This window comes from Falco punctatus (genome assembly GCF_963210335.1).
Source record: "Falco punctatus genome assembly, chromosome: 7".
In the NCBI taxonomy this organism is placed as follows: Eukaryota; Metazoa; Chordata; class Aves; order Falconiformes; family Falconidae; genus Falco; species Falco punctatus.
The window spans coordinates 63,035,632-63,057,085 of NC_137587.1; the positions used below are offsets into that span (position 1 = coordinate 63,035,632).

The 21,454-nt window shown below is 43.2% G+C and overlaps 1 protein-coding gene across 2 annotated transcripts in view; it reads left to right on the top strand.

Moving 5' to 3' along the window:
- SLCO3A1 (solute carrier organic anion transporter family member 3A1) overlaps window positions 1-21,454 on the top strand; it is a 160,910-nt gene that overhangs the window by 69,371 nt on the left and 70,085 nt on the right. The window lies entirely within an intron of this gene.

Here is a 21,454-nt window from a genome sequence, read left to right on the forward strand (position 1 = left end):
TGCTTTACTGTTATGCATGGAGTGAACTGTCTTGTCTGTTCTTTTTTTAACCTGATAAAATACCCTACATTTCTATGACAATCTGGCCACAGCATCTCCCTATAACACTTGTTGCTGCTGGGCTCCTTTTGTAAGGTCACTCCAGGTAACTGGAGTGCCATCGCACAGACAAATCAAAGCAACATTTGTTGGGTACTTTTGCTTTGGCTCCACATTTGAATCCCTTTCTCCTTCTGCCCCTTCTTTTCAGCCCTGAGGCTGCTTTGCATGCCTGCCGTGATCTCGCTTGTGGCAAGATGGTCGCTTATTCCTTGTATTTGTTTATGTCTGTGATTCTTTTCTGTGATTCTTTTTTCTTCTTCCTCGAATGTTATTTAGATCTCTTGTTCCAGTTTTGAAAATCCAACCCTTGCATAAGGTCCTACAGTTTCCAGTCTTGTCCTCCATGTTTGTTATGAACCAATAAATCATTTATGCCCAATTGCCCCATTCAGTTATTCATGCACATTTTACTGACTAGTGGAAAATACAGATTTTAATGGTGTCCAGGTCTGAAAGCCTCCAGTGTTATTTGATTGGAGGAGAGAAATAAAATGAGAAGGTTTTGTTGTTACGGTATGCAGAGCAAAGCAGGCTACTTACCTTTGAGCATTAAGGGTTATTGCAAGAAGCATCTTTTTGGGGCGTGATACTTAAATGTGAAGTAATTCAGCTCTGTGCTCTGGGAGTAGAACGAACTGAAACAGAACTTCGCTACCAGGTTTCCATCTGAAACAACTGTGAAGCTATGTCCAAACTGCTCAGCAAGAAAAAAATACGCTGACATACATGTACCACCTTGCTAGAAAACAAAAAGAAAAATCTGATAATAACACATTTGTACTCATTTACTAAGCATTCCTTCCCACGCAGTCAGTCAGAATGAGCTGAAACAATAGGATCAGGTGAGTAGGAACAGGCTGGCAGGGAATGAGCTGCTTCTCTATGGGCAGAGAGAAATGGGGGGAGGAAGAGTTAAATAGCTAAGCTAATGCATTTGGAGGACAGAAATGCCATGCTCCAGTAGAGGGAGAGGCAGGGAATCGGGGAATGCAGGTTCTCCCCCTGGCTTGTAGCTGCTTTCTAGGTCTTGGGCTTCTGTAGCCACGGGGATCAGGAGAAACTTTGCGTCAGGTCTGTTAATTCTTGCTCTTGGCAGGGCTGGTCTGTGGGGCATTTATGACTGCATAAGGACACTGCACAACCACAGGGCAGGTCTTCCTCCTTGCAGCCCTGCCACACCATGCCTCTACCCAGGGAGAGCAACAGAACAGGTCCAAGTCTTTCTTGCTTACATAGTACAAAAGTGCAAGTGCAAAGCTTTCTCCCTGGGATGCATCAGCTTTTATAGTGAGCCCAGGGAGGCTTTCCTCATGCAGGAACCATGAAGCACATGCTGCTTTCTCTCACCCTGAGGTTCTCATCCCTGCTTGTAGCAAGTAAACTGAGTCACAGAGAGCTATGGGCTATGTTAGTGAAAATGCTGTCTGCATGTTAGCTGTTTAAAAGTGGCTGTTGCCTGAGCAACAGCTGAGATCTATGAAAATCTAGGTCTTGCTCCACGTGCTTCTGACAGCAAATCCATGTTTGTTACTTTGCATCTTGACTCTCAAGATAAGTGTCATTGTCATCAATTTAATATATCTAATCTGTTTATATTTCAGCAGTAAAAGCATATAAGGGACTAGATTCTTGCTTAGTATAAATCAAGCAAGAATTAATTTACTCTTCTCCTCCCTGTCTCCACAATTAGAAACTCTGGCCTAACTCAAAGCTTCTTGTACTTGAAATGAAAATGTGGATATTTTTTTTTTCTGTGTTGAAAATGCTCAGCTTTTGGCCCTTCACCTGTGATTTCTCTGCAGCTCCCTACCATAGATCACACCAGTGCCCTTGTGCTATAATGCAAAGTCATGCTGGATAATCACGCATCAGCCTAGGAAACATGACTTGGCCCACGATCAAACCTGTTTCACAGTTCAGTATACTCTGTGCAAAAGGTTTTTTGGCTTATATAAATTAGCCTGTGCTGCTTCTGATGCACTGCTCGTTTTGGGGTTTTATCCTTCCAGACATTTTGCATGTGTTTGCGGTCTTAAAAATATTCTTTCTTGCTCATATTTGTGCTTTTTAATAACCAATCCATTTTTCTAGCAGATGTGATGTTTGTTTATTTATGAGTAAGGTGATAAAATGCCCAGCCCAAATACTTAAGTGCCGTTGACAAATGTATTCAAAACAAATGAGACATGAAAACAAATCTACTGACCACTTCTACTGTGTACAGCAACAGTTGAGTGAGCTCCTCAGCACTGGGGAAGAAGCAGCCGCTGTCATCTCTCCTGAGTGAGAATCAAACCTCCCATCTCAGATGTAACTGGTGTATCAACAGATTTGAGCTTTGAAATACAGGGAGAGTCAGAGGTGGTGTTTGTTAGAATAATATTCAGTATCTCCTGGAAGAAAGATGCTGGAACTCATCTCTTGCTGTACTTGCTGAGCAGCATCTTGCCTCTTACCATCAGGTCCAAGCAGAATTTACCTCTGTCACATGAAAATGAGTTTCAGGTATGGTAAGGAGCATTAATATTGAGCAGAAAACCTTGTCACCCTCTGCGTGAAGGTGTGCATACCCTACACCTGCAGAAACCTGAATATCTAACCAGACTTGCAAGTAATATAATAGTTTGGAGAAAGATACCTGTTTTACATTTTTAGGATGCTCCCCTCAACCTGATGCTGCTTTCCCTAAGTAGTCACTGATAAAGCATTAAAAATCCTTCAAGAGTTTCTGTGAATGCTGAAACTAACAAAGTCCATTTTCTCATGGATTGGGAATGAGATTCATTGATTTGTCTCAAGAGTTAACACATCTAGTTGATTCCTTTCCTATTGGGATATATTTATAGGGTTCTTTCTAATGTGGACTCCCTAGTGTTTGGTAAAATATGGGTTCCTGCTGCAGGTTTTCTCTCTTGGGGAAGGAGAAGTTGAACCATTCTGCATTTTCAGTGAAAATGTTAGGGACTTAATTTTATTTAGACCTCCACCTCTGTGTTATGTTTGGTTAAAAATGTGAATTGAGATCATTGTGGGTTTTGAACACTGGACAGAATTTGAGGCAGGATTTCTTTGCCTTTGTAGCTCACTCAGTGTGTGTCCTTGAGCAAGGTAGCTGAGCCTGGTGAAGCTGTACCTCCAGTTGGACTAGGTGTTTGTGTGTCTGTGTGTGTCTCCAACCTGGCTTCTCACTCAAGCAGAAATGCCAGTTCACTCTGTTCACCTGCTCATTCGAAAATATTGGCGGCTTCTATGTATTTTTATAATTCTCACCCATGAAATGGAAATGATAATAGTAATTTATTTGCTTACCTCACAAATTTGTTGAGAGGATTAATTGATGTTTGTACAGAGTTTTGAAACCTTATGCAAATATTAAGGTTATTGTTAATAGGCCCTGCAGAATAACAGAACTGTCAAATAAAAGAAGGCAGAAGTTGAACTGTCTTTGAGCTTTACAGCAATGTGGGCTTCCAAGCTTGCACCATGTGTACTGCTCTGGAGGTGGGATCTGTAGGGCTTCCTGTGTCCCTGCTCCAAGGTGTGTACCATGCAAGGCGACTCTGCTTGAAAATACCCTTCACAGCCTAGTTCTCATGTCTGTTGCCCAGTTTGTCAGCTTGCAAACAGCTGAGCTTCAGGCATTTTAAGGAGCTTCAGAAGTGTTTTGAAACTCTTTGGTTACAAGATTATTTTCAGTTTTCCTAAATGAAATCTCAGACTGTACTTTTTAGGGATTTTCTTTCTAAGTATAGGTTTGAGGGGGTGAGTTTCCATTTCAGAATTCAAGTTTGCTTGAAACGTCGTGGCTCTTTGGAGAAGACTTCCACACACCCACCCCACCCAGTTGTGGTAATCTAGATAAGCCAGCCTTGAGCCACTGACAATGTATGTCATTTTTCTATATGATCTTTCTCAAACCCAAATTGTGTTTATCAGCTTCCATGCCTGTATCTTAGTGTTGTCCTTTTGATGTGGAAGTTGTTCACCCTATAGGAAGGAGCAAGTCAGGCAAATGACATTTTTTGTGAAAATTAGTTTCTTGTCTTGGCACAAAGTTTTAAGACTAATCTGAAGATGTGTTTCAAGTCCCTGGAATGAGGCAGAGAACACATATGCCATATCTCTTCCACTTCCAAACATGCAGGGGTATTATTTTTTTCTGGGTTTCTGTCTTTCACGCTACTCTTGGCCTAGTAAAATAGAAATTACTTCCACCCACCATGTTCTAGAAAAAGCTGTTCGCTGTTCAAACCATAAGGCTCTCATTACAGTCAATGGGAGGTATATGACTAACCCTTGGTGTGCGCCACTTTAGGGAAAAAATGTAATTACTAACATGGCTTTTGTGTGGAAAATATTTTTGGTGTAAAAAGAGGATTTGGTTTTCTCCTTGATCTATAACATATTTATGGGGGAGTTTGTATGTTTCAGTATGCTCTGTATATCCTGGAAGGAATATACCCAGATCTCCTCTTAAAATAGTGATGGAGTTCAGCCAAAGTATGACAGCTTTGGAGCCTCCTATTCAGCATGTTCAAAACAGAGCTCCCTCTGGGCAATACCTGGCTCTTAAGGTGATTGGGTTTTTGTTGCCTCCATGTCCTTCTTGACCTTCGTCTGCTCTTCATTTGCTCTTCCACTTGGGGTTCTCTTTAATACCTGTGTGAAGTACTCACTCTCCAGCTGCTGGGACAGAGGGGTCATCTTCTTTCTCTACTGCTGAGTGAATTGGACTATTGTGGCTTCTCTTGCCTCTGGATGATTTTGTGTCCCTGTTCATTTCACATTTTTAGCCCTTAAGTCCCTGTGGAGCAGCTTGCTTTCCTACCTACTCCAGACAGGGTAAAAACTTCCAAGCCAAAGCTGTTGCCTTGCACATAATCAACCATGTGGCTGAATCAGAGTAGCCTTGGGTAGGCGATGGCTCTGCTGTGTATGCCTTACAATCCTGGTACTGATGCACAGGGAGAAAGGGTGTGATACTGATGCTGAAAAGTGATACTGCCGATGTTTCTGAGTGACTGTGTTATAACGATGAACCTCAAGATAAAGCAGGTTGGTCTGCCTACAATTTTGCATGGATGTTCAGGGCTTCTTTCTAATAGAAGGATTCAGTAAAGAGGATGATGTGGTGGTACTAAGCCCTAAAAAGAAATCAAAGGGAAAGATTGTGATATTTGATCTCGTGCCATGAGAGGTTCTGGTACTCCATTAGACATACAGTGGCTACAGCGTTGAGATACTTGCTTGGAAAGTTGTCCTCGAGGAGCTGGTTAACTCGTTCCCCATTCAGAGCTGGCAACTAATCACTAGTATTCAGTTTATCCATATGTTTTCTACTTGCAGTCAAGGCAAAAAAATACTCAAGTGCTATGACACACGGCACTTCCTTGAAACCAGAGGTGTGCTACTTGATGTGCTTTGGAAGAGTTGTAAAAGTGGGGGAAGGGTCCAAGAAGTTCTTATTGAGGTGCATCTTCTATGTGTTATCCTTCTGCTCATTTCATATGGAAGCCAGGACGAAGATGCTCTGCTTTCCAGTGGGCTGTCTGACTCTTACAGCTATCTGCAAGGTGTGAACACTGGTTGTGGTTTCATGTGGTTTTGCAAGTTTTTGTCTCTTTATTACCCAGGCAGACTGGTGATATGTGAACAGTCTCTGCAGATGTTGGGATTTTAGCATTGCTGGCTTTTGCCGTTCTCTCATGGAAGTTGGTGGTTGACTGGCTTTTTAAACATCTTGGTTGTGTATCAATATCTGGCACTGTAGAAAGAAGGAATAAGCCTTTCTGTGAGTGTGAAGTGTGCTGAACTAAAGCCAACAGTCTTCAGCGTTTTTAATTACAGAACCATTCAAAACCTGCCACTTTTGAGAGAGATATTTTGATACTACTCAAAGGTTTTAACATCTGCTCTTTGTGCAGAGCTGAGGCACTTGGCAGAATCTGTTTTAATTTTTCATTGGGTATTTTCTTTTGTGTTCCTATAACAAAAATAATATAGCTTGCAGGATGGGAACTCTGTCAGCAAAGACAGGTAGGTTTTTGTGATGCAAAACCTCGTTGTTGAATCCTCAGCAACTGAGTATGAGCTCATGTTTGGGGAGCAGGGCTGGAGAACAACTGCTTGGATTATATTCCAGTTGAGACACTACTCCTCCAAGACTCTGGGTGAATTATTTTGATTATTCTTTCCCCATTTATAAAACTTTATAGGGTGTGTGGGCTTTCAGTAATATTTTCAAAGAGGTAAAAGCACTGATTGCTACTGGGATGGAAATGTTTCTCAAACCACAGACAGCTACCAAATATTCATCATGGGCTGTGGCTGGACACATCCTGTTTTTAGTGAAGGTTTTATTTGTGGTGGTGAAATGCTTTTATGTGGGATACTGTCAAATGCTTTAATGGTCATGGTAATCACTAGTATTCAGCTTATCCATATGTTTTCTACTTGCAGTCAAGGCAAAAAAATACCCAAGTACTATGACACATGGCACTTCCTTGAAACCAGAGGTGTGCTACTTGATGTGCTTTGGAAGAGTTGTAAAAGTGGGGGAAGGGTCCAAGAAGTTCTTATTGAGGTGCATCTTCTATGTGTGATCCTTCTTCTCGTTTCATATGGAAACCGGGACGAAGATGCTCTGCTTTCCACTGGGCTGTCTGACTCTTACAGCTATGGCCCTGCCCTGAGAAGAAGGGAGCAGCAGGTGCCTCTCCTATCATCATCTGCCTAAGTGAGATTTCCTAGTACCAAATGAGCTAGTGGCACAGCCCACCAACTGCAGCAGGCATCCCTTATGCAAAAGAGGCGTATCAATCATACTTAGTTGCTTTTAATTCTGTCTTTATAGCAGTGGCACAGAGAATGAGATCACAGCAGAATTCCTGCATCCTGCCTGGGCTTAGTAAGATACTCCCTAAAGATGTGTTACTGTAAGATGCGGTAGCTCTCCCCAGACAGCATGTTTTATAAATGTGTTTTTCCCTCCTTGCCTTTCTACAACTCTCCCTCCACCCAGAGCTGCCAGCCAGTTTGGTTTCACACGTAGGAGGAGTGGCTGGGCTGTGGGGTTGAGATTCAGGTCCTTGATACCAGGTGGGAGTCTGCCATCCGGGCTGGAGTCTTTCTGTTGTGCTACTTCCCTGTAGTGTTACGGTGATCCTCTGAAAGCTGCTCTTTCAGTCTGCCATGGAAAAGATGTGGGAAAGGATGCTGCTCAAGTGGCAGATGATATTCTCCAAACTTTTGTGGAGCCAAGCTATGTCTAACTCACCAGTGTGCTTTCTAGGAGGAAATGAAAACTGTTGCTTCTTCAATTGTCTGATTTTTGCATGCATGCTGCTCACTTGCACGTGTCATCCTCCTGCTCTGTTGGTTTGAGTGGCTTACTGTTTGATTTTGTTCTAATCTTTTCAGTTAAATGAGGGCTGGTCTTGAAAAGAAGCTTGCAGCTTTCTTTTCCAGCTGTTGTACATTAAAATAAGCCCCTCCTTGCTTTATTTCCAGGCATCACTCCTCAGCTCGAGCTTTTGGAGAAATTACCAGTTTAACTCTGACAGCAGTTTTAGTTGGTGTCATGACAAGACTTCAGTAGTACTGTGTGTTTCGTTTCCTGCTGTAACAAGCCTTGAACAAAGCAAGATTGCTTTTCGCAGGGATCTAGTGATAAATTAGATTGGGCACGCTGAATATTTGTCTGTACTTGTGAAAGAAGAAGCTGATAATCAGTATTTTGTAGCCAAAACAAACATAACCCTCCCTGAAAATACAGGGTTAGTCCAAATGTAAAAGGAAGTTCTCTAATTATCAATATTTAACTTGAGGAAGATATAAATTGGATTTTGTAGATATGGCCAAAAATATTTTGCCTCTGCAAACAACCACATTTCAGAACAGCAAAGCTGATGATATTTCTTACTTTTTTCCAACTGCATTCTCATCTGCACACCTCCATACAGCTTTGGTGGCAGTGTGAGTACCACACGAAGAGCTGTGTGCCTTCTGTGTAGATGGAGGTGTGATGACTTCCCATGCTGTGAAAGCAATTTCCAAATATTGTCCCCATCGTTAAGGACAGAGTATGCAGCCACTCAGGGTATTCTTTGGTATCAGGTATTCATTTGGCTTCCCTGGATGCTACGATGGCATTGGCATGGGTTTGCAATCTAGCTGTGCTCTTGAAAACTGTGGGTGACAGAGAGGATCTTTTGTCTTGAAAACATAGCTGGGCTGTTCTCTGATGTGTTGGCTGCTCTGCTACTTCTCCCAATGCCTGGCCTTTCCTTCCTGTCTTTTATCTCCTGGATTGGTTTTATCATCCCTCTGAAGATTTTTGGATAAAAAGTGCTGTCATCATACTCTTAGGGTATATATACAGCTTTATACAGGCTAGCCTAGATGCAGGACAGAGGCTCAGAGCTTTGGACAGGCTATTTTTCCCTGTTACAGAGCCTCTGTTTTCAGACACCATCAGTACGCTTATTTCCAGAGATAAATTTTTATCATTTTATCAAGCCTGGTCTTGATCTCAATTTTGTGAAATGTTCCCTGTTTCCTGCCACGCATAGATACTAATCAAGTTTAGGCAATAAGCTAGTGATTAGATTGAATTCAGAGTTGGTCAGGAAGGCTCCAGTTAGGATGGGCACACAAGCATCTTGATGAATTTCTGTGGAAACCAAATGCGAGATGTGCGAAGTCAAGCAGGTATCGAAGCCTGCATCACAATAAGGTAGGCTTGCGGCACCTAGTGCGTACACTGAACTGTGCTCTACTAGTCTGCCCTTTGGGATCTGATGCCAACGGAGTGAAAAGATGTCTGTGAAAGCCTGGCTACATCTGTTTGCATCTTTAGACATTAATAGAAAAGTGTGCAAATGCACCAGTGAATGCACTAACTTCTCAAATACTCTTCAGAAACATCCACTTGCCAGAAGTGAATGTGATTACTGGAGAAGTTGCACATGGCTCTGCAGTTCCCTTCCACCTGGTCCAGGGAAACACCTCTTGAAGCGCTTACCGGGGGTGGCAAGGCATGGTCTATGGATGGATGTGTGAAGACAGGAGGCATCCACCGTTACCGTAAACTGTCAGCTCTTAAAGTTGGTGCTTCCTAACTGCAGAGAGACTGAAAAGAATTAGATCCTGAAGGCTGGAGAAGTGCCTTGTTGACATAGCAGTTCTCTCCTATAGCTGCTAGGGCAGGAGGGATAACTCTTCAGTGATGTGCAAAATATGGAGAGGTAAAGGAGCTCTTTTGCATGGCTTCCTGCCATGACATGTAGCCATACACATTTGTAGACTTTGAGTTATGACAGTAAAAGAAAATCTCGTTCCTCTGGGTCTGCAGGTAGTTGTGCTGTTTAACTAACCTTTCCTTTGAAGTCTTGGCAGACTGCAGTCTTTCTAAGAGGCTTTTAATTTTGATTAGGCACAGAGCTGAACTAAGTCAGCACAGCTCCCAAGTGCATGCCAGACAGAGATGTGATCACATAGGTAGGGCTGGCACAGGAGATGGAAAGTTGTGGGGTTGCATAGCAGGCCCTGTAAGGATCCTATTGCAACAGCATATGACGTTTTTACATTGCCTAGTCGACCTACAGTCTCAGCCCATAGTTCTGCTGCAAACTTGATTCATTTCTTGTTTAAATCCAAAACCTGATGCAGAGGTGGTCCATCATCATCTTCAGCAGTCTACACGTTCCCTTAGGTCAGGGTAGGTTATGGTGCAGGGGTGAGCTGTTGTCATTGCAAGTGAGTTACTGGTGGTAGTTAGTCTTTGTCAGAGCAGCAAAGGAGGCCACTCCCCACCTTTATTTTTTTATTGGTGTTGGATCCTATGTTGTATTCAACAAAAAGGAGAACTGATATGGGCTAGGCTGAGATTCTTCAAGTGTGTATGTCCCAAGTTTATGAAGAATTCTCAAATCCAAACTGGTCATGCCAGTGGGTCTGATGAGCCTATGTCCTGACAGTATGTTTGATCTGCAATTCATGTAACCATTGGAGATGGTCATTCTGCACCAAAATCTGTGCTGATGAAGAGGCTTCAGATTGTCAGTGGACAGGCACAATAGTAGGATGTTACTGCATGGTTTCTGGGCCACTGCGCAGCTACTGTGCTCACTGCAAGTCACAGTTTGGTGACCTGTAAATGATGTGTACACAGTCATCGTAGTCAGATATGGGTCGTGTGAAGCCAAGTTTTTGGGCCAACTTAAAATGCTATTTACTGTGCTTTTGGGGTTAAAAACCTAACCAAAACAAACAAGAAACAACCCACATGCAGTTGTTTGAGAAAACTATTTCTACTTCCGGTGGGGGACACTGCAAAGCACAATAGACTTTTATCTTCTGGGGTGAGATCAGCTGTAACATATGAGCACTTAAATATAACTTTGGTTTTTAGAAACATGCTTAGAAATATGCTCAACCAGTGTTACCTTTCTGGGCCATAAACCAGCTATCATCTGGCTTTAGAGGCCATCATATTTTCCAGCTGAGTCAGTGTATGTGGAGTTTATTAATAAATCAGAGGGAGCAGAGTCACTGTGAGTGCCTCTTGGTAAACCACTTCATCTCCATGGTGTCTCAGGTTTCCAAGCTCTCACACTGGGAAAGGGTACAGACTTTCCCATGTGAAGATCTGCTACTGAGAGCTGTCTGTCAGTAATGAGCCATCATCTTCTCCCTGTTGCATTTCAGACTTGAATCACCTCAAGGCATTGCATAGCCTTGGCTTTGAAGGTATAGTGATGATGGGTCCTTGTGCCTTCGCTAGAAAAAGTTCTCTCATCTTGTGCAAGCTTCAACGGTGGTGTACTAGAGCTCTGCCAGATGACAGGTAATTGAGTACCAGCCCTATTTTAAGAAAAGAGGACAGACGTGAAGGAATCACTGATTTGGACATAATAGTCACATTAAGGGTTTGTGCAGGTCATTCTGATTGGACTATTGTTTGTAATTTCTTCATATGGCTTTCTTTGCAGGGCTACAAAATCTTGGTATTTTTTTGAAATGACATACAGCTTCAAGCATAAAAATGCCAGTTGGTCAAAATTTGCCAAAAAACACAATATTCTCAGAGAAACACAAGATAAATAATTCATACAAATATGCTATGCCTCTGGTTCTTGAGAAATTCCAAGAAATAAGGTGACTACAGTTACTTTGCAGGCAAGTACATAGTGCTATTACTTTTCAAGATAACTTATTTCAAAAGTGTCTTGTTACTGAAATCAACTTTGGGGATCCATTTTAAGATTTAGATGGCATCTCCAGAAATATGCACAGTTTCTGTGTTTCTGAAGAGATACATATAGGCATCCTCTGTAAACCAAGAATGCCATTTTTGTTCACTGATAGTGTAGATGGGGAGAGAACAGAAGAAAATTAATGCCCTAGACTTGAAACAGAAAAGCAAGCTATTTTCTTCAGCTGAGAGTAAGTATTTATTTGTATGTCCTGACAGAGATAGAGCTGCCCAACATCTGACAAAATGCCTTTTTAATTGGTTAGGTGTGTTGTACACATTAAAAACCGTATTGTAGGGCTCTACTGAAGTACTGCATTCAAAAGCCCTATTCACATGCGTTTGCCTAGGGTCGATTTTGGCTTATATGTCTGTCTGAATCCCTGTTTTTCCTTTCTCTCATCTCCAAGCTGGTAATAAGATTTCTTATTATCGTCTTGCTTATGACTCCTTCAAGACTGCTGACAAAGGGGCCTCAGCTGCTTTCTTGATAGTATCTGGGCAGATATCAGTTGAATTTGAAAGGGTGGATTAAATAAGTGCTTCACTAACATTGCCAGGCCTAACTTTATTATTGTGATCCTGCAAAGGAGAGGAGAGGGGAAAGGAACGAACTGTCTGAAGAAAACTGAGTGCCAGAATAGGGAAGCATTGTGTGTGCATACATTTTCTATACATCAGTATGTGTATGTGGGCATACGGTACCTAAATCTGTAAGACTTTGCCTTCTTTCTTTCAGATACATAACTTATTTGTAGATCCAAGTAATACAGATTACATTCTGCTTTGGAAGAAAATACTGAAATTGAAGGAGTGACTGATGTTCGCATATACATTTTTCCACACATTTCTTCCTGGTATTTGGGGTGGATCTGTCTCTGTGCAGGTATTTGAGCCTTAGCTTATCAGGGAGATATCTGGGAGTCTTTTTTAGGGGCTAGAGAAATAAGTCTCTGTTCTTTGACTTTGCTTCCTGCAAATCAAAGTTCCTTTGGCCTCTCCTGTCTGTTGCATGGAGATATTGTGCCTCTGGTGCAGGGAGCTTGGCTGCAATGTTCACACTGTCATCCTGTGAGTGAGACTGAGACACAGGGAAACAGAATTGGCTGCATAATCATTTAAATAGGTAATTATATACAAGTTACTTTCCCTTGGTTTCCTTTGATGCATCTTATCTGTCCAGTCTGCTCAGACCATAGTTTTCAGCATAGGGATGATGCTGTTTTGACTGTATCAATTTCCTAACGCAGTGAGGCCCTCCACTCCCTTGGGTCCTCTAAACATTAACAAAACAAACGCTCAGTGTTGAGTGCTTTGAAAATCTCAGATGAAAGGCAAAGTATTACTAGGAAGCATTAGCATCTCCTTCCCCTATGCATTGATTGATGGGGGAAGCAGTCCCATTGGAGGCTGGAGGATGGAGACAGCCTTGTGGATGTACTGATTTGCTCTGCATGATGATTTCGAGTAACTGCACTGTCAGACTGTTTATCAGCTAATGAAAACCTACTTCAGTAACACCAAAAAACAAGCATAAGTGAGCCTTGGTTTTCTCTCCCCCCCTGAGCTCAGCATCCGTTATTCATGTGTCAGTTCTGTTCACCACTCTGGCAGGTTGCAGAGGATAAGAAAACCTCATCCACCAGCCTAATGCAGAAATGGGTACTGGTACCTAGATAAGAAGAATCTCACTCATCCAAGAGCAGATGGAGTGGAAGGAGAAACCACAGAGGAATTTTAAACCAATTTGAACCAAGCTCTAGTTACACAAACTTTTGGTTAGCCCTTTTTCTGTGCTGTGCTAGGGTCTACTGTGTGAGCCAGGGCATGCTCCTGCTATCCCAGCTCAGTTTTGTGCACGTGTTGACACTACCTGGCAAAGCAGAGCTCCAGGATTTCTGATGTAGGGGGGGTGTTGGAAAGGCCCTGTTGAAGGACCAATGTTCCCTGCTGTTGTGGGGAGGTGTGAGCTTGGAAGAGCTTGCAAAATCCAGTCATCTGGGACTTGTAGGTATTGCAGCTTGTGGCTGGAGGAAGGGAGGACGGGGGGGTGAGCACGTGAAGGGCAGAACCTGTGTGGAAGTCCAGCTCTGTGGGACAAGCAAGACTGGGGTGTCCAGATGCTTTTTGCAGTGCTTGTGCATGCTTTGACACTGAGCCATGATCTGAGTCCCTGCACTGCATTATATATGAACTGCATGTTTCCTAACCTATGTTGTTAAGCTGCAGACTAATGATAGTGCTTCAGATCCAAATGCTAATTATATTATTTAATAAAGAGGGTGTTTTGGATCCCAGAAATGTACAGAGCAGTTTGAACAACGAGAAAAGCAAAGCAGGATGATACTCTGTAGGTTATTTGTTGTCTGCTTGCTGAGTTTCCCCAGGGAAAGGCAAAATTGGCAGGGGCAGGGAGAGTGGTTTCCATGAATCCCTGAAACCACGGCTGGCCAAAAAATACTGTGGATCTGTTTTGGGAGAGAGAGGTAGTGTAAGATGTAACAAGCTAAATAGTTCCAGTGCAGAAACCATGTTGGCTATACTTTTAGTTGTGCATTTCAGTGGGTTAGGCAGTGCCACCCAGCAATTTCTGTCTGCACTTTGGATGCTGGTGTCCTCGTGCTGCAGTGAGAGCCTGCACTTGTAGCAGGTGGGATGGTGGGATTTTGATATCCCACCTCATTGAGGACCTGACTCAGCCTCATCTCCCTTGTAATCCTCCAAATCTTCAAGTTTTTAGGCCTTTCATTTAGCTCTAAGCAGCCTGCCTATGTGGTCATGCTGGTTGATGTAGGTCACCGCACAGCACTGGACTTTAAAGTGCAGCACAGGGGTCAGGACTCATCCCTGCCACTCAGGGAGGTGATGGGCTCCAGTGGCATGTTGCCCATGGTGTAGCTGAAGTCAGGCAGAAGCTTTGTCTATGGACAGAACGGACTAGAAGTACCATTGTGCCAATAAAGGTGGTGGGATGGTGTCCGGACATACACCCACCCCAACCCCACAAAAGCTGAGGTCAGAGAAGACATTGCAATCAGGGAGTCAGCAAGAGGGTCAGGATGGGTGTTTCTTGTTGCCTTGCTTTCATCCTCCAAAATGGCATCACTTAATGAGAGATGAGATGAATCCCACCAGTTTGCAGCATTACTGCCAGCCTTGCTTCTCCCCCAGCTGGGATACATTGACTGGAGTAGCAGTGCTGTCTCCCCTACCTTTCCGAGCCAGAATGAACCCCTAAAATCTTGGTGGTGTGGTTAAAAAGCAAGTTCCAGATACTAAACCAAGCATTGTCCTTTGGAATATTTATTTACTTTTAAAAAAAAAAAATGTTCTTTTCATTTGAAATTTCTGAGCAGTGCATTGTGTCAGACCGGAAAGGATGATGTTCATTTTGAAGGCATTTTGGGGAGAATACAGGGACAATTCAAAAATATTTCCAACAGTGCTTGGAAGAGAAGGTACTGGAAACCAGCCCTTTCAGTTTGCACCATGAGAAAGTAAGTTTTCTGATGTGAAAATGGCTCAAATAAATTGGTAACTAGGGCTCTGCTGATATTGCATCCTGGCCAAGGTTCAAAGCTGCATGAAGAGCAGGTGTTATCAGGAATGCTCTTTTGTGCCTGTGTATCACACCATTAATGTTAAGAAATTGGTATAAGGGGAGCAAGCTTGTGTTTGAAATAGTAGAGTTTTGAGTTAGAAGAAAAACTTACTGTGCTATGAGGAAAAGTTTTATTTGCTTTAGGAGAGGGGTTGTTTCCATGTAGAGCTAATTTGGAGGTGATGCAGCATAGGGTGGAAATAGATAGTGGGATAACAGTCCATTTCCCACTTTTCTGGGGGAAAATACACTGTGAAACGTCACTGCTAAGGCACTAGTAAATCCATGCAAATTGGAAAGTGAGGTATTTCATCTTCTCTTCCGAGTCTTTGCTCACCTCCTGTCTCCATAAGTGTTTAGATATTTGCCTACACTGGAAAACACAGCCTGATAAATAGCGATGTTGTCAAGAGATGTGATTTTATTTTTGTACTTAGGGTTTTCCCAGTGCAGGGCTAAGGGGAACACTGTCTTATTTGGTACAGTTTATTTTGCTTATGAAAGCAAATAAGCTATACAAATGCAATTACTATTACATGCACAACTGTACCCATATTGAGGCATGTGTCTGGGTGAGCAGGATGCCTTTTTAACCACTGCAGGTAAATAAAAGCAGGAAACTTAGCACAGCCAAACCCTTAAATTGGATTGTCAGATCCATGAAATGCTAGTGCTCTGTCTAAAATTTCCCTTGAAAGCCTTAAAGCCCTGTACAAGTTTCACTGGGGTCTTACAATGTGATGGTGGTGGATTAGTTTTTACACCATAGTTAAGGTTTCCTGACTTTTCTGGGAATCTTAAGTGCTTTTCCTACATTGGTGCTGTCCTGTCAGTAACTGAACCTTCAGAGCATGGATATTTCTCTTCTCATGGAAAATGTAATGGAAATGGGATGCTTAAACCAGAATTCACACTTCTGAATTCCCTGTCCTTAGTTGGGCAGCTTATGTCAGAGAGTACTCACCCTTCTCCCTTTGAGCTTCCTCCTCTCTCTATGCTGCCAACTTGCATTTTCCTCTGTCCTGTGGTATTTGTGCAAGTAAATAGAGGGGCAGAGTGTCTAATTAGGCCGAGGACTGTTTGATCACTGCGTGGTGTCAGGCAGGACTGCTTATGTCCCATGCTGCAGCTGTGAAATGACGTCAGAGCCACTTCACCAGGCTTTGTCCCCTGGGGATGGCAAGGGACAGGCTGTGACTAGAGGGGAGCAGCGGCAAGTACCAGCTGACACAACAACCACCACATCTTGCCTGTGCTGACCAAGCTGCACTGCAGTTTACAGTGCCCTTCTAATCTACCATATTGGCAATCCTCATTAGAAGTTATTTTTACAATTAGCTTAATCTTTGTATAGCCCTTGTATTACTGGAATAGCCCTGATGGACAATAAATGCATACAGTTCTACAGGTTTTGAGCAACTGGTATTTTACCAGCATCTCTGGGATACAGCTCTAGATCCTGATTTTCTTCATTAAGATGTTTCTACGAATAGCTACTCAAGAAGATACTGTGAAAAAGCAACATTTTTTTTGACCTTACTCAGCACTTGGGGGTTTTTGTTACTTTGACTTTTGGCACGAAGGAGCACTATTGTCAGAACGATGGGGAAAGGGGGGATTTGTGGGTTCGGGGATCTCTCTATCACAAGATAACACTAAATCCAAAGAGCCAAATCAGAGTGTCCCACTCATAATGCATAGTCTTCCAGGCTCTAGTGATGAAATTTTTGGGGAGCAAAGGGGCTGAGATGGCAAACACTACAAGGCTGTGAACAAATACAAACAAAACTTGCAGTGTGTGGTGTCACAGAGATCTCATTCTAGCACACAAAATTGGGCAAATACTTAGGATTAGGACCTGACTCAGCCTCATCTCCCTTGTAATCCTCCAAATCTTCAAGTTTTTAGGCCTTTCATTTAGCTCTAAGCAGCCTGCCTATGTGGTCATGCTGGTTGATGTAGGTCACCGCACAGCACTGGACTTTAAAGTGCAGCACAGGGGTCAGGATTCATCCCTGCCACTCAGGGAGGTGATGGGCTCCAGTGGCATGTTGCCTGTGGCGTAGCTGAAGTCAGGCAGAAGCTTTGTCTATGGACAGAACGGACTAGAAGTACCATTGTGCCAATGCTGGGGAGCTGCTGAGGAAGTGGAAACTTACAGCAGATTTAGAGAGATGAATGGGGCAAAGCCATCTGGTGTGGCTGCATGCTTCTTTGCTGCTGTTGGCCATCATGTGTTAATGCAACACCTGACAGACAGTAAATAGCTGACCGTTCATCTTTGTAGTCATCTGTGTCCATCACCATCTATTTATATCGTTACCAGTGCTGTAATCTTATAGCTGTAATTTTATAAATTGCAAGTGGTTATGGTGTCATTAGTGCATGAATGTGGAGGTAGATGCTGGAAGTTTTGCCTGGGATTTTTGTGTACAGGAGCCTGTTTTAATGTGCTGCTCGCTTTGGAATACTTCTACTGGAGAACTGCGAAGTGGGAATAATATTTATGATTTGCATGAGGAACAGTGGTGTATTACCTACTGACTCTCTGCAAGTCCTTTCAAACACTAAACATACTTTTTGATTCGGTACTATTCTTTAATGTTACACAGGTTGTGCCGTGGGTTATTGTGGACTGTTCAGGATTGGTTCTGTGGTTTTCACTTATGTGGCAGTCAAAAATCTGCCAGCATCAAGGCAAGAGGGCAATCCTTGTTCTGTTCCCATCAGTGCTAAAGCTCCTGCAGGTACCAGAGACTGAGAGCCTGGCCTTGGGAGTGAGACGGAGCAGGTCAAAGCGATGGTGTTTGCAGTCTCCCAAATCTTGTAGTGTGGAGGGACTTGTTTTTGTAATCCTGTATGTATAGCTGTATGTTAGGTCTGATAGTGGACCGTTCCCCAGTTATTGCTCAAGGTCACAGTTGCTAAAGCCTCAAACAGGGGTTTTCCCATGACCTCCAAAAAATTCAGTATCAAGGTCATCAGAGACATCTGCTTCTGACTGCCAGTGCTTAGGTAGTTATTTTAGGCAGCCTGGATCATCCCATGCGTTTGTGTACAGACATAGGCAGGCAAACCTTTCCCCCTCATAGGAACCAGGCACCCAGCTTCTCACCGAAGCATTTGACAGTCTATAGAATACCAGAATCACTGGGGCAAGTTTCCAAATAGTTCATTGGGGTCTAAACTGCAAGACAAATATTTTATTTGTAGATGGCTGAGAGCCTTCCTCCTCTCTCTTGTGGCCACTGCAGCAGCTGCGACTTCTGCATCATTACACGGCACCAGAGCACAAATACTAGTCAACGAGACTCTGAACAAGAACAGATTTTACACTGACAGTGGAGCTGCTTAAAGAACAATGCTGTCAGCCACAAAGGAAGGCAAAACTTTGCTGTGTAACCATCTGGCACTCCATCAGTCCCTGCTAACACTCTCTGCAGGCTTGTCTGCAGCCTCTCTGTCCGTCTGTCTCACTTCACATCAGCGCTTGTTGTGGTTGCTGTTCCTCATTCTGCTCCTGGCGCCGGCTGCTGAGCAGTACGCTCCCAATCTCATGGACAGATGCTGAACTACTTTGAGAGCATCATTCAGGCATTGCCTCCAAAAGCCCATTTAATTCAGTCTTTACATTTGAGAGTGGAAGTCACCACAGTGTCCTCAGACTGTTTCTGGAAGGTGCCATCTGCACTGGGCAGCGACAGTGGGACCCCTCAGTCTCACATGAAGAAGGAAGCTGAATCTTCTGTGGAGGATTCCCCTTAGTACAGGCATCTTGTTAGCAGAAGCCAGAGCTGTGATATTGGTGGTGTCAAGCTGGCAGCTCAGCGGTTGGCATCCGAGAGATGTTTCTACATATGATGCTGTGGGGAAGGCTGAACCTGCGTTTTCCTCAATGCTCTGCAAACATTTGTTGTTGGGCGATTTTTTCCATCATGACTGTTCTAGGTATGTACTGTTTCCAAGAGATGAGAGCCTTCTAGCTTATGATCCCTGCAGATAAGCTTGTTTTCCATTTTGCCCAAGAACAGAGCATTAGCAGAAGTGGTGAGGTGTTACTGTAAGATGGTATTATAAAAAGGCAGGGACTGGAGCTTGCACATAGGCTGGTTTTATTATTTTTACCTATAAAAGAGGTGCCGTGTAGGTTATACCCATAGGTTGCACCCTCTCATCTGTATTTGAAAAGCAATCCAGTTGATGTCTCTTGGCTGGCTTTAAAAGGGAGCCAGAGCAACAGATGTCTGAGGTGCTGCTGCAGTGTGCCCTTGGGCAAACCTGTCAAAAGGAACTTAGGCAAGGGAAAACTAAGGAGTCCTCTTACAATGAAGTCGTGCTAGGGGATTGTAAAGACCTTTTTAGCAAGGATCTCAGGAGGGAGGAGAAGAAACATGGGCATTATAAGCTCTGGTGACCTTTAACCAAGCATAAATTTGTAGATGCTTCCTTCGTCATGTTTTTCTGCATTATGAAACCGTTAATACTTTTTTCCCATTCCAGCTCTAAGTGATGCTTACTCTCCTCCTCTGCCGTATCTTCTGAGACAATTCAGTGCATGTAACGAGTTAGTCTTTTTGGCTTGGTGATCACTGCTTGGCTGATCTTGCTTATCTATTCTGTTAACAGGGTGTCTGGGAGGATATTTGCCTGAGCAAATTATTCCAGTTGCAAAACCCCATTTTATTTGTTCCTATTTTTCTTCCCTTCTCCCGTAAAGATTCCGCGGGGCGGGGCGGGAGTTACCAATTTGTCAGTAAATCAGACTTTTGCTACCCCTGTTGCTCTCCTTGCTTTCTGTTGAACTGATTCTTGGAAAAAAGTATTTCAGTCATTTGCTCCAAAGGACCCAGCTGGTTCCTGCACTATCTGTTTGTTCTGATGCTCTGCTAGCTACAACATCAGACCAGACCAGCCACCTTGGGAGCCTGGGGCTCACAGGTGGGAGCAAAGTGCCTCTGTGCTGCATAGTTTCCAGCATAATTTACTGTAAAACACTGAGGTCTTGGAGGACATAGTGGCTGGGCCAAAGGTATACCCATCAAAACCAAAACAAATGTATTTTTGTTGATGTTCTTGGAACTGTAGGTTATTCCCCCCTGTTTAAATTATAGTTATGTCACTAGGGCTTTACTCATAAACATGAACTTGGCTTGCTGCATGTGTGTTTAACAGCCTGTAGTTTTGAAGGTTCGTGGTCATAATTTAGCATTTGGTGTTGCCCTGAACCTGTCCATCTGTGAAGAGGTTGTAATAAGTTTATTAGTACAGTTGTCTCAGTTTTAAATTAAAATAAACATGTATGCCATATTCAAATCTATTTTTTTCAGCTTTTAAAAAATAGTAATTTGTTTTCGTTATTCTTTGTTTATATGGCTTTCCATGCATGTTTGTACCCCAGATGGGGCCAAAACACCACAAGAAGGGTTATTATTTTCATATAGTGAAGTATACTGCAGCAATGCCTACAAACTTGAGCAGGAATGAGAGCCTTGTTTTACTGCCTTACCTCCTTTTCATGTGTTTTGCTCCCACTTTCGGCTTTGCAAAGGTAAGAAGAAATCTGCTCTTGCATTTATGGAAAAGTGAAATTCTGCCTCATTTTTGAAGGTGTAGCTGTTGAGTTTGTTAAAGCAGTTGGGTCTCCAGGGCTGTTTTTCTTAGTAGTGAGAGTTCTTGAAGTGCTGTTCGTCTAGTTCCAGTTTGAAAGGACTTTGTGGCCTGCAAAGGGACCCTGCTGTTGTGACGGCTTGGCAGATGCATTTAGCCAGTTCCCTTGCCTGCAGAAAGCACTCCTTAGGTGAACAAAACATGGGACCCCAGGGTTGCCTATAACAGTGCTGAGAGGCGGAGGAAGGTACTGTCTGTGCATTAATGGGAGAAGGAAAAGGAGTCATTTTTGGCAAGATGTTGATGTGTGATGTAAAGCATGGGATTTACTGGACAAAGAGCAACTGGTTAATGAAAAGACTTACTAGCACGTTGCAGTCAAGGTTGCAGACATCCGAGGCTGAGCGAAGCTCCCTACCTAAGCAGAGGTCTTGTGGCAGTCACCAAAGGTTTCCTCAAATCCTGTCTGTGTGCTTGATCAGCTGGCCAGCATTAGGGATGCGCATTTTCCCTGTATCTTCATGGTGTTGCCAGGCTGGTGTCACCTGCTCTGTGAACTGTGAGATGCTGATACAAGCTGGATAACACTAATGCTTTGCCTTAATTTGGCCTCTTGGAGAAATCAATCCATCACACTAATTGGGTGCAGTGCTTTGGTGCCAGGTGGCTGTCTTGAGACCAGAAAGTTGGAGCACATATGGTCTGCACTGACTTCTAATAAAGAAAAGAATTAGTGCTGGACTCTAATTTTTTTCTTTTTTTTCCCACTTGCAGAAACAGGATGTGCTGAGCTATTGCCTTTCTGACTTTCATCCTTTGGAAGCCATACCTCAACCTTACAGTCGTTTGATTTGGGGATGGAGATTTAAGCTGTCTTTTATGGTCTGTAT